Source organism: Rhinolophus sinicus, chromosome 3 (assembly GCF_057876585.1).
Source record: "Rhinolophus sinicus isolate RSI-liver-muscle chromosome 3, RSI-T2T, whole genome shotgun sequence".
Taxonomy (NCBI): domain Eukaryota; kingdom Metazoa; phylum Chordata; class Mammalia; order Chiroptera; family Rhinolophidae; genus Rhinolophus; species Rhinolophus sinicus.
Window position 1 is genome coordinate 98,710,685 of NC_142503.1, and position 12,950 is coordinate 98,723,634.

Below are 12,950 nucleotides of genomic sequence, written 5' to 3' on the forward strand. Positions count from 1 at the left end.
CCCTCCACAACGCTGGTAATGGGATCCCCCGCTATGGCCATGAAAAAAATACCCATGGACCACAAAACTGTACAAAGTTGCCAGGTCTAAACAAACTCCTTTGGGATCTATTTACAGCTCCTGAAAAACCAGCAGCCATCCAGTAAATTAAAAACAAAACACATACACACATCATTAAGTTGAAAAGAAAAATTGACACAAAGGAACAGTCTACTTATTTCCTTATTGTTCATAGGTCCCACCAGTCCAAGGACACAGTTAGTGACATCCAGCCCAGGCCTCTCTCTGCCCCAGGAGGGATTTTGTGATGCCCAGTTTCTTCTGGAGGAAGAAGGGTGATGACACTTGAGCAATAGTACTGGAGAGGCAAAGGTGTGATGTTTAGTCCCCAAGGGGGCACAGGGAGAATAGCTATGAAAGGAGCCCCTGGGTTGAACCCTCTCTCGAGGCGCTCAGGTAGACACCCTGCTTACCACAACTACAGTCCTACTTACGTCCCCAACTCCAGGGGAGAGCCCGACCCTGAGATACCATTCACAGACCAGCTGAAAGCAAACCTGGAAGAGAGCACCAAACCCAGCACGCTGCCCCGTAGGCATCCTCTCCTCATTCTGCTGGGGCTTTCCTCATCCTGCCTCCCCAGTGGCTTTTTGTTTGAGGGACACATCTCTCTCCCTGGCTGCCTCCCTCAGAATCTTCATATTATCACACAAATCTACCAATGGGCACAGTGATTAGGAATTCTATCAAGTTCTTCATTTGTAGGCTTTGAATAGTCTCTCCTAACCAAAGCGTTTCTGTCGTGGCTGAGTTTTGTAATTCTGAGAATATGAATCATTGCACCCACAGTGTCTGGGAGGCAGATATGCTGACTTCCAAGACATACACCCAGAGAAAGTTCCCATCCTTTGTTGGGGGACTGGAAAGGATTTACTGCACACACCATAACTACTGTTTGTACAAACAGTTTAGGACTCTGCAGGCAATAACTTTGGGGGAAACCCCACTCCTGCAAGCTGTGTTTTGGCTCAGATCCCTCTCAAGACTTCAGAAATGGTGTTAATCATCCCAAGTGTTTTAAAGTCCCTAGGAAAATCAATACAAGTGTTTCCCTCCTAAGCTGCTTTACTGGGGCAGGGTGGGCAGGGGGTTACAAGACCTCGGAAGCCCCCTCTCAAGGCACATGGACACTTGCTCCAGGCTCCTGGGGATTGCTCAGGACAATAAAAATGGCTCCCTCTGCCAGGACCTGACCTTCAGGGACATCTGTGAAGTCATGTCACACTGACTGAAAGGAAACCTTTCCTTTGGGTATGACTCGAGAAGAGCATTTCACCCAGAAGGAAGCTGTGAGGGCAAAAACAAACCAATGAAGGATTTGCAGATAGATGTTCTCTGGGCTCAAGTACAATTTACAAAATGCAGTGTAAAGGAAGATAAATCTCCTCCCTCTGTCTGCCAGGCTAGAGCAGATTCCTGAATAAAAACAACTCTTTGCAACAGAACCTCAGACTCTGCTAGAAGTGAGTTTCCTCAACAGGCACAAGGAAAGGGTTATGAATTCCTGAAATCCTACAGCAAGCGTTTTAATCAAGCAGCTTTCAAAGTAGGGGGTGGGGGGAGAGACTGGAAGACAGGTGTTCCTGCCGGGACAACACACAGAGAGAAAGTTATATGCACTGAGTTTTCCAACAACAGAAGGGGACAGCCGCACAGCCATCTTCAGACTAACCAAGTGGGAGCTCATTGATTTAAGGAATAAGTCAAGTCAGGGTTATGCCCTTTGCATGCTAAGCTGAGGGAAGGGACTCAGCCAGGAGGAGCTAGTTTTGCATGGTCCCAAGCCTGAATGAAATGTTTCCTGGCTCCTCCAAGCCCGTGGGCAGCTGGGTGAAGCCAGGACCAAAACAAACACACTGGGAGCTACCTCCAGACCCCCTGACCCCTCCCCTTCCTCCAAAACCCATGAAAACTTGATTTGTCTCAACTAAACACAAGCTGGGGAATTGGAGAGGAGGCAGAGGGGAAGAGGGGAAGGAAGGAGGGCCAGGCAGCGTCCATGCAGTCAGTTGTATTATTGATTTAGAGCCACACAAGCCCCAGAGTGCCATCGACAAGGATCATACCTCCTGCTGATCTCAGGGGAAATTCTCCAAGATCCATGGGTGGGAGTTAAGGAGAATCTCTAAGCCATCAGGAAGGAGCGGAGCACTGCAGCTCCTCAGAATGATGGACCAGGGCGAGCTTTAATTAACAGGGTCTGATGCCTCTTCTTTTTTGGTAACTGAGCAGATTTAAAGGGCTAGAGTCCCAATTTGGAGGGTGCCGGTGCTGCTCTTGCTGCTGCCGTGGCTGCTGCTGGAACAGCGTCCTGCAGACCTCTCACTTCAGCAAGGAGACAAAGCTGTGAAGGTGGAAAAGTGCAGCAGGAAGGTTGGGGATCGCAGTCTGCATGGCTTGAATCAGAAGCACAGGGCACCAATGGCCCGCATGCTGTCACCCAGACCAGGGAATGAGGCTGGGCTCCTCAGGTGCAAATACTCTCTCCAGATATGGAGTTAGGTGGACAGTGCCCAGGCAAGTGTGGTTTCTGCTGTGTGCTCCTCTCCTAGAGAACTGCTGGGTGGCAGCCACCGTGTCAGCTGCACACACACGTCTGTCTGTGAATGCACATGCCTGGCTATGTACATACCTGTCTTCCCATGCACGCACAGTCCTGCCCATATACACACATGCTTGTTCATGCATACACATGTCTGCCCATGTACACACACATGTCTGCCCACATAAACACATTCCTGCCCACATGCACACATGTCTGCCCCCATACACATGTCTCCCCATGCACACACAAGCCTGCCCGTGTACACACATATCTGCCCACATACACACACGTATATCCAGGTACACACATGCCCAGGTACACACATACACACCTGCCACTACACACACATCTGTCCATGTAAACACGTGTGCCTGACCATGCACAAATACATGACTGCCACTATACACACACCCTGTCCATGTACATACATGCCCACTTTCCACACACCCATATTTAAAGGCACATGACCTGCAGCCAGCCCAATGACCTCCCCATACACTTGTATTTTACAGCTCCAACCCCCACGGCCCCTCCTAGGCCAGGTGAAACCACCTCTTCCCTTCTATTTCCCCAGCCCTAGGGAATAGTAGCTGTTCTTACAATTATTAATAATTCTTGGGTTATTTCAGCTTTGCAATTCCTGTGTAACTAATTCTCTGTATTAAATGCCATCTGTTTGAAACATCTAGTATGGTTTTGTTTTCCTGACTGGAAAGAAATTTCCTTGGAGATTCCAAATTGGAGTGTTTTGATAGTCATGATCAAGTCATAATCCGAACATTCTGGCACATATTACATATGTTAGTATATAAATGTTAACATTTACAGATTAAAAGAAAATATAAGAGAGAGTAAAGTTTTTAATATCACTCTGCAGGTTGGAGCCCATTGGCACATCCTCATGTTACATATTTCTAATTATTATACCAAATTTGCACATATCAAAAAGAAAAAATACTCCCAGTCTAATTTTTTATCCATTGAATTCAAACCAAAGGAATGTTAAGGTGCAATTCAAGAAGTCAACCTCAAATGAGAACTGAACTGAACACCAGCCCAGCAGGGAACGGCTCTGGCTAACGTTCACATTATCATTCTGCTTATTACTTGGCTGTGTTAGGTGCATTAGGTAGTTAGTACATTTCGCTGATATTTTGGAATCTGGACAGTGTAGGCTATTGGGAAATTGGGGAGCCTTAATTCAGCACTCATTTCATCCCCTTGGGAGTCCGTGTTCTGAGAACAGCCCACTGAGAAAGAAGGCCCCTTGGGCAGAGCATGGACAAGGTGTCCTAGGCTGGGAGGTTCAAGGGAGGACACTGGTGTCTTCTGCTCCACACTGAGTGTCTGATGCTATAAAACCTGAGGACAAGCCTTGGCGTGACACCCACCCAGAGGCAGATAGAGAGGAGCAGCAAGACCTACTCTGAGCAGCGCCTGTCCAGGTGGGCCACCTGCAAAAAGGAAGAACAACAAAGTAACTGTGCATGGCCATGAGCTTCCTGGGCACAGGGACCAGACTGTGCCTGCTAATCCAGGTCCAGGCTCAGACTTGTGATTAATTAGCAAGTCCTCTTCCTTTGGGGAGGCTATTGTAGAGAGGGGCTGGCAGAAAGGCAAAAATCACAGGCAGCAAAACTGCTCCTTCCTCTATGGGCAAGGATAGCAATGTGGGGAGAGAGCACAAAATGTTTTTGCAGTCCCTCACATCATCATCTTCACCGCTTCCCACTCTCCCAGGATGCCATATCAAGTGGGATCCAGTGTATGCTACCCTAGAGATACGGCCCTACTTAGCCCCTCCTCTCCAATCCACTGCCTCTGGCTTCACTCAAGCCCTTTGATCTCTCATCTGGTCTCCTAAAGAAATTTCTAAATGAATCCCCTACCTCCATCCATCACAAATAGTGCCCAGTGTTTTGCCAGGCACCAGAGAAATGGTGGCAGCCTGGCAAGATGAAGCCAGCCCTGGGGGAGCTCAGGAGCTTGCAGAAAGACAAACGTCAAACAACTGCAAAGGAGACAAGGGTGACAAGCAAGAAGCACATGGCACAACCGCTGGTTCTCCTTGTAGGATGACCCACTGGGGGTCAGGGAGGCTCCCAAGGCAGCAGTGAATCCAGGACCTGGAAGATAAGTAAGTATGGATGGTGGAATGGGGCAGATTTTGCTCCTGACAGATAGAACAGACTCTAAGTCACCAGGCAAAGACAAGGAATGGAAGACAGCCAGCGCTGATCAAGTGGCCAGACTGGCTCATGATCAGATGGAGAGGTAAGCAAGGGGTGCTCGTAAAGCCCGCTGGCTTCATGATAAGGGAGAAAGGAAGCTGTTACCGGGCTAAGCTGGACTGTGACATGAGGAAAGAAGTGCCTTCATCAAAGATCCTTCATCTATATGGGATTGCTAAGGAATCTGTTGTGCAACCCAAGCAAGCCACGAAGGAAACTTGAACAAGGGTTTACAATTGGAGCACAATTGGTTCAATCTTTCTAAAATACAAAACATTTGCCACTCATGATGTTTGGGATAAAATCAAACTCCTTAATCTACCTACCAGGCTCTTTGTAAGCTGCTGGTCCCAATCTACCTTTTGCTACCACTCATCTCTTCCAGGTCCCCTTCTTATTAACATGAAACTACAGCTACAGCCACATGAAACTACTTACAACTCCCATAAGAGGCCAGCCTTACACAGCTCTGGGCCTTGGCACATCCGTTCCTCCAGCCTGGAATGTCCTTTCTTGCTGCCCTAGTGAACTCTTACTTCGGCATCAAGGCCGTACTAAGGTGTTACATTCTCTGGGAAACCTTTTACCAAGGACCTCTCCTTTAGCAATCACCACACTGTACATCCATTTTTCCTCCCATATGACTGTCTTCCACTCTACAAAGGTAGGGCCAGGTGTCTTTTACCTTCCTATTCTTAGTGCCTGGTACAGGGTCGTCCCCCAACAAACTCTGGTTTAAATGAATTGGAGGATATATTTCCACATTAATAAGCTAAATGAGCTTAGCTCCCCAGGGTAAAATGCAAAATTTATAAAACTCACACCTGTGAAGTTCTAATAAAATGTCAACAATCTGTAGTCACTATGGCCTATTATCAAGGGAAAGTCTGTTCAATAAATAAATTGTTTAGAATAATACACAAGTAATAACTTTTCTCATTTTCCTCATATTAGTCAAATTTTCTAGAGTTGTTTCACTGCATCCCTACCTACAGAAGTAGACCAACCCAGATGCAAGGACATAACTGCTCTTCTAGCTTTGCCCATGAGTTGCTAAATCAAAAGAAATGCATAGGGTCCCATTTAAAGAAAAAGCAGTCCAACACAGCATGGCTTTGACGTGCATGGAATTTGAGCACACAAGATTTGGAGCCAGCAGCTTATGAAAGCGCCAAAGTCAAATGCCAGTTTATAGCTTTCTCCCACAAAGACAGAAGGATGTCCACCTCATTCTGTGGGTGATAAAGTGGAGATGAAAACCCTGCATTTCTCACCCCATGAGATTTTTGTGAACACATGGGATCGACTGTAAACGTAAGGTCTTGGTTGAAGTCTCCCCTGAGTCCCAGATCTAACTTCCTGTCAGTTCTTAGGCCCTGTTCTCTGACATATCATGGGTCATCCTCCATGGCCACGTTTACCTGGTGGGTGGATTTGGTACGGGTGTTTTCCCACCACCCTCACCCCTTTCAGCAGGGTATGGAGCTCTGCTTTCCTGAATCACCTGTGAATCTGGGTTTTGCTCTATTGCCCTGAAGATCAAGGGTCCAAAGGGTTTGCAAATGGCAGAAACAGCACTGTGTTGTGTTCTCTCCAACCATCCCAAATTCCTTACTCTCCAGTTCCCGTCTCCTTCCTCCTTCTTTCTCTCTATCCCACTCCCTAGGCTGAGGGGTGGCACCCTGTGCCACAGAATACCTCATGAGAGGGTATGACACATTCGAAATATGAACTAGACAGGTGAAGGATAAAAGTGTCGGTAGTGACATCTTCTCCCAGAGCGTGGGGACCTCTGGGCCACGAGAGCCCCCTTCTCAGTTTCAGTCCAGACACAGAGGTACAGCTTGGGCATACATTGAGTTTCCAGAGTTGCTCACTGCCTCATGCTGCAGTCCCAAAGGCAGAGAGGCAGGAAGGCATCCCCAGGTGAATTTCCTGCAGGTGATGAGCAGCTCACAAACAGCTTGACGGATAGCCTTGCTCCATCTACCTGACCTTGGCCACCAGCACAGCTGGCCATGCCATCCAAGCCTCTCGGAGTAGAACAGCCCAGACACAGTGCTCTGGATAATGTATATTGTGAGTGGCAGTGTCATTTCCCTAAATTGTGCTGCTGTCACTTGGCAAGGCCATCTACTGTAGCTCAAAAGCCCAACTTCCTCTCCTTATCTCATAGCCAGAGGAGATGCCAAACTCAACAATAAAACCATCGGCTTCTAAGAAAACAAATCAGTCAGACAAGCCTGTGTGTACAGACACAAGCTGAGATCAGAAGAAGCGAAACGAGCAATGTCCACAGCCTCAGTGTCCCAGTTCCACACACAGAACACTCACTGTGGAGGGATTGCTGCAGTCAAACCGTGAGGTTCTGGGCAAAGGGCCGCCTTGTCAGGGATATGAACGACCACCAGCCAGCCTTACTACCACGGTCCTTTCTGATCAAGAGATGGGAACCATGCAGGCAAGCTTGAGTGAGGAAAGGGACGGCAGCAGCCAGGATGCTCAAATCACTCACTCCCCTCCCCAGACTAAAAGACCTCCATATGGTTTGCTCCAGGCTAGACAGGTGAAGGATAAAAGTGTCATTAGAAAAACCTGTTCCCAGAGTGTGGGGACCTCTGAGCCTTGGGAGCCCTCTTTAAATCCAGACTCAGAGGTAGAGGCTGGGCAGACTTTGGGTTCCCAAGCTACTTACTGGCTTGTTGCAGTCCGTTCTGGACTGGATTTATGTTTACCCTGGCCAGAGTCCTCATTAATTCCCAAGCTACTGCTATACAACGAATACATGCCCATAATTGAAAATTAGAAAGCACAGAGATAGTCTCCCCAACTGCCGCCATTCAGGGTCGCCGCCATTCAAGTTTATTTCCATTCATTGTCAATGAGACCCTGACAAAGCTTCCCTCCCCACCACCTGAGTCTTTATAAAATCACAACCAGCACCAGCACTAAGATGCTGGGTTCTGAGCCTTTTGTGGATGATCCAGTCTATTTGTACCCCAACCTGAAGACCCAGTTGGGGGCAGAGGTGGGGCCACAGGGGCCCAACATTGCTTGGGCAGGGTGTCCTTGGAGACAGAGACCAGACCCCCTACTCAGGATCAAGAAAACTACTAGCACATTTTAGGAGATAAAGACCATCCTGCTGCCAACTACCATTTCTTCCAGGGATTTGGAGAACTCCAAGAATTAAAGGATCGCTCAGAGGAGAGTGAGGAAAATCACTGTAAGGTTAGAGAGGATGATCCCTGCAAGCCTAAAGCAAAGACATGGAAGGATCTGAGATGGCTGCATCTGCATTGGTTGGGAACAGGATAGATCTCATCTCTTACTGAATCCCACTGTAGCTGTTGGTTCCAGCAAACTGCCTCCAGCTCCCACCACCCCAGGGGAGCTTGTGCAGAAGGGGTAATGCTCACATGGTCCCCTTTCCACCTGAGAGAAAGAGAGGGACAGTGGAAATATGATGTGACCCAAAGTACAGAAAACCAGTAATGTAAAGCTCTGTTGGGTCCTTGTGTAGTCATGAATAGACAAGTATCTCTTCATCAGGTCTTGTACGCAGTTGGACTCGGACACACCTAAAAGCCAAGGCAAAATAGGACCAGTATTTCTTTGCAACAACAACAAAAAACAAAACAAAACAAAACAAAACAAAAACCCACCATTCCTATTTTGTATATTGTCATTTCTTAGCCCACCACTGCCCCTTCAATAGTAGTAATAATAATAAAAGAGGAAGAAGAGGAGGAGGAAGGGGGGGTGAGGAGGAAGAATTCCTTGAATTCATATTTCAGTGATGGCCAAATAGCAATATTAGGCACATCTACCCCAAGTACATCCCACAGCTAGCCCATCCCTTCATACTAATCCCACATATTGCTGGCTTGTTCCTCTTGCCCTCTGTTCCTTGTAGCCAAGGTCCCATGAAGCCCTGCAGCCTAGTGATTCTAAGCCTATCTGAGGTTGTTCATTAAACCTAGAAGAGCAAAGCCCACTCTAGACTCTCCAGCCGCCCCAGGTAATAGTGTAGCCTGAACAACTCCAGCTAGGGGAAGTACACCACTCAAGTAAAGTTAGAGGAATATCCCCAGCTCCCTTCTCTGGCCACAGGAGAAAAACGCACTGCTAGGATGGCTTATCAGCTCCACTTGGATTCCTAAATTTTAGTCCTTGGGATAGATGTCATCACATAGCAAAGTTCCTGAAGGCAGAAACCTCCAGTGTTCTATGTCCCAAAATGGGACTCAACTAATTTCTGGAATGATCTGGACAGAAATCAGGAATGGTACCACATAAGTCGGCTGCTAAGGCTTTCCAAGAACATCTGCCCAGGGTCCCAGAGGAATATCCAGAGGTACTCTTAGTCCGGTTAATGCTTCAGATTCCAGGCTACCAGACCCAAATATCCTGGACAAAACACAGCAGGATATCTCAAATGCCTCTCTCTAGTCTCTCCAGAACTCAAGAGAGGAGAGAACTGGGGGGTCATGGTGCAGACGGACATGCTCCTGCATAACCTTTACTTGTGCTTCGTGACTTTACCCAGACACTGCCTCATCCAGGAAGACTTCTGTCATGCCCAAAGTTAGACTCCCATTCTCTGCACTCTCAAAGCATCATGTACTTCTCACTTAGACTTATCACATCATATTGTAAGCTCCTAGCCAACTCTCTTCTTCCAAACACATGCTAGGCTGTGTGATTTTGAGCCCCAGGGGCTTGGTCTTACTGGCCTCTATGGGAGGTTATAGCAGTGACCTCCTGCATCTGCCAGTGGCCTGGTGCCCCAATTTGAGTTTTAAGACCTTTCCTGTGTTTATTTGTACCAAGATCAGCATCTTTCCACTCGCCTCCACCCCTAATTGCTGTAGCCAGAGGAAATGGGAATTGAAAACAGAGTTCTCCAAGGCCAAGCCAACAGAAAAGGGTTTTGTAATGTCACAGTCAAGGTTGGGAAAGAGACAGACACTCTTCCAGCATAATAAAGTCCAAAATGTATGCTAGCAGAAAGACATGAATCTTATACGTAGATCACTGAAGTCTGTGGGCAGGAGATTAACACTTGCAGCATAAGTGATTTGTTGTTTAAAGTAATTTGGGATAATCATAGAACAGAAAGAAAAAGCAAGCTTCCACCCAGAAAGCAGGGTCCCCTCCATTCTCTCCTCTGACTTCCAAATCTTCCCCCCACTCTGAGCAGCAGTAAAATGAATGGGGGGCTCTAAGACTGATGAGGGGACACCCCAGACAAGGAAATAGCCCCAGCCCAGGAAAGGAGAAAAGCAAAATGGAGCACAACATGGATGAAAAACAGGTCCAAATGGGAGATCTGGTAAACCAAGAAGACATCCACATGGGGGCCAACACCTAAAGGTCTGGGCAGGGAGGCCCATGACAGGTATTAAGCAAGGGCTTGAGCTAATTAGTTTAAGGCCACAATACTCACACCATGGCCCATTGCCACCCCAGCCCTGTGTAGTTTAGATTCTATCACAGGGACCTGGATTGAACAGACTAAACTTTCCTTGAAGTCGTGTGTGTGTGTGTGTGTGTGTGTGTGTGTGTGTGTGTGTGTATACATATGCATGGACGTGTGAACAGGCACTTGACTGGTAAAATAAGAGAAATGACCAGCCCTCCTTTCCCAGGTCAATCGCAAGCACCCAAGACACCAATAGGGTTATTGACATGGTAAGGGGACACCTGGAGGAGAATACCCAGCCACAAGGGAGTCCATAGTCTAATATGTGTGAGGAACCAAGGAGTCATTAGGCTTTTAAAGTGTAGTATAGGAAATGCTACATAGAAGAGCAGGATGGTTTGAAGACGCAGAGAAAGGGTACTTTAGGGTTGAGGAAGGCTTCCTGGAGAAGGTGATGTCTGTGTTGAGCTCTGTAGACCAAGTAGAAGTTAACTCGAAGCATACCCCTGAAATATGCCCCTAGCCCTGGAGAACAAGCCCTCCTACAGATCTAAGATAAGGAGACCAGGGTGGGGTCACACACATCTCAGAGGTGCTATTGCCTGTGTAGTCCCCTTGTGAGGCCCCTTTCACTTACCTGTGTTCCTGGAGGCAGTCCCAAACCTTTCCCTGGATCTGCCAAAGTGGTCCCAATCCTGCTAGCTGGGCTGAGAAAATGGATTTGTGGTGTCCATACAGCCAAGGAGTCCCACTCCAGAGCTGCCCCCAAGTCCAGGCCCTTGGAGCTCACGGAAGTTGTGCCAGACCCTGGCGAGTCTGCCTGCTCAAACTGCAAAAGGGAGAAGTGTGTTGCAAGCATCGTGGAGCCCAGCCAGGCCTCTATGGCCAAACAGGCAGGTGGAGGAGGAGCTAGAGAGAGCCCTGTAAAACCTCCAGAGGATCAGATTAACTCCTGAGAAGCTGTAGAACCAGCGGGCTGACAGCAACCTCTAGGCCCACTGCAGAGCCCACCCAGACTGGTGAGGGTGCATTTCCCTTACTCCATTCCTCTAGATATGCTCCTGGTTAACTTCCTGCTGGTCTCCCACCAGCAACATCATCTGGATAGAGTCCTATGCTATGGGACTGGCTGTTGTCTTGCTTTAATCTTTACTCACACACACGCACACACACATGGTCCAAAAATTAAGTTTGCAGACTTGTTGCAACAATGTTGCTAATCTTTTTTGGTATCAGAGGGATTATTCATTACGAATTTGTACCAACTGGACAAACAGTTAACCAAGTTTACTATTTGGAAGTGCTGAAAAGGCTGTGTGAAAAAGTTAGACAACCTGAACTTTTCGCCAACAATTCATGGCTCTTGCATCACAACAATGCACCAGCTCACACAGCACTGTCTGAGAGGTAGTTTGCTGCCAGCAAACAAATAACTGGCTACACCCTCTCTACTCACTTGATCTGGCCCCCAGTGACTACTTTCTTTACACAAAGATAAAAGAAATATTGAAAGAAAGACATTTGATGACATTCAGGACATCAAGGATAATACGATGGCAGCTCTGATGGCCATTCCAGAAAAAGTTCCAAAATTGCTTTGAAGGGTGGACTAGGCGCTGGTGTCGGTGCGTAGCTTCCCAAGGGGAGTACTTCAAAGATGACTCTGGTGACATTCAGCAATGAGGTATGTAACACTTTTTCTAGGATGAGTTTGCAAACTTAATTGTTTGACCTCATGTGTGCATGTGTGTGAGTGTGTCTGTGTACACAGAGGGTGCCCCAAAAATGTATACACATTTTAAGAAAGAAAAAAACTGTATTAAAATTGTAATACTCAATATACACTGATAACAAAAGATGAATACAAGTCACGTTTGACTTCTGCAATTACAAGAGATGCTCAAAGTGGTTACCATCAGTGTCCAGACACTTCTGATTGAGGCAAATACTGCTTGAACAACATTGACCAAAGTGTCCACTTGTGTACATTTTTTGGCACCCCGGTATGTATATGTGTGTATAAAATATACATATATAAATTTTTATTGAAGTAAAACTTACATAACATAAAACCTACCATTATAAAGTGAACAATTCAGTGGCATTTACTACATCCACAATGTTGCACACCCACCACCTCTATCTAGTTGCAAAATATTTTCATCACCACAAAAGGAAATCTGTGTCCATGAAGCAGTTACTCCGTATTCCCCTCTACCTCCAGCCCCTGATAACCATAGTTGGTGTTCTCTCTCTATAGATTTGCCTATTCTGGATATTTCATATAAATGGAATCGTACAATATATGACTTTTTGTGTCTAGTCTCTTTCACTTAGCATAATGTTTTCAAGCTTCATCCATACTGTGGCACCTATCAGTACTTCATTCCTTTTTATGACCAAATAGTATTCCATTGTATGTATACACCATAATTTGTTTTCCCATTAATCTGTCAATGGACTTTTGGGTTGGTTCTACCCCTTGGTTATTGTAAATAGTGTTGCTATAAACATTCAGGTACAAGTATTTGTTTGACTTGTTTTCAGTTCTTTAGGGTATAAGTCTAAGAGTGGAATTACTGGGTTATATGGTAATTCTATCTTTAACTTTTTGAGGAGTAATCAAAGTGTTTTACACAGTGGCTGAACCATTTTACATTCCCACCAGCTCTGTATAAGAGTTAAATTT

The 12,950-nt window shown here is 46.6% G+C and overlaps 1 protein-coding gene across 6 annotated transcripts in view; it reads right to left on the reverse strand.

The window, feature by feature from the left end:
* The window catches only part of CALN1 (calneuron 1), a 633,346-nt gene extending 622,282 nt beyond the window's left edge, over positions 1-11,064 (reverse strand). For 2 of the 6 annotated variants that reach the window (XM_074328468.2, XM_074328464.2), the window contains exon 1: positions 10,899-11,064. The gene's annotated coding sequence lies outside the window, so the exon portion shown is untranslated. Of the gene's footprint in view, positions 1-2,126; positions 2,456-10,898 lie in introns of those variants that run through there. The other 4 variants (XM_074328465.2, XM_074328461.2, XM_074328472.2 and 1 more) reach the window with 3 other exon arrangements.
* Between the last annotated feature and the right edge of the window lie 1,886 nt (positions 11,065-12,950).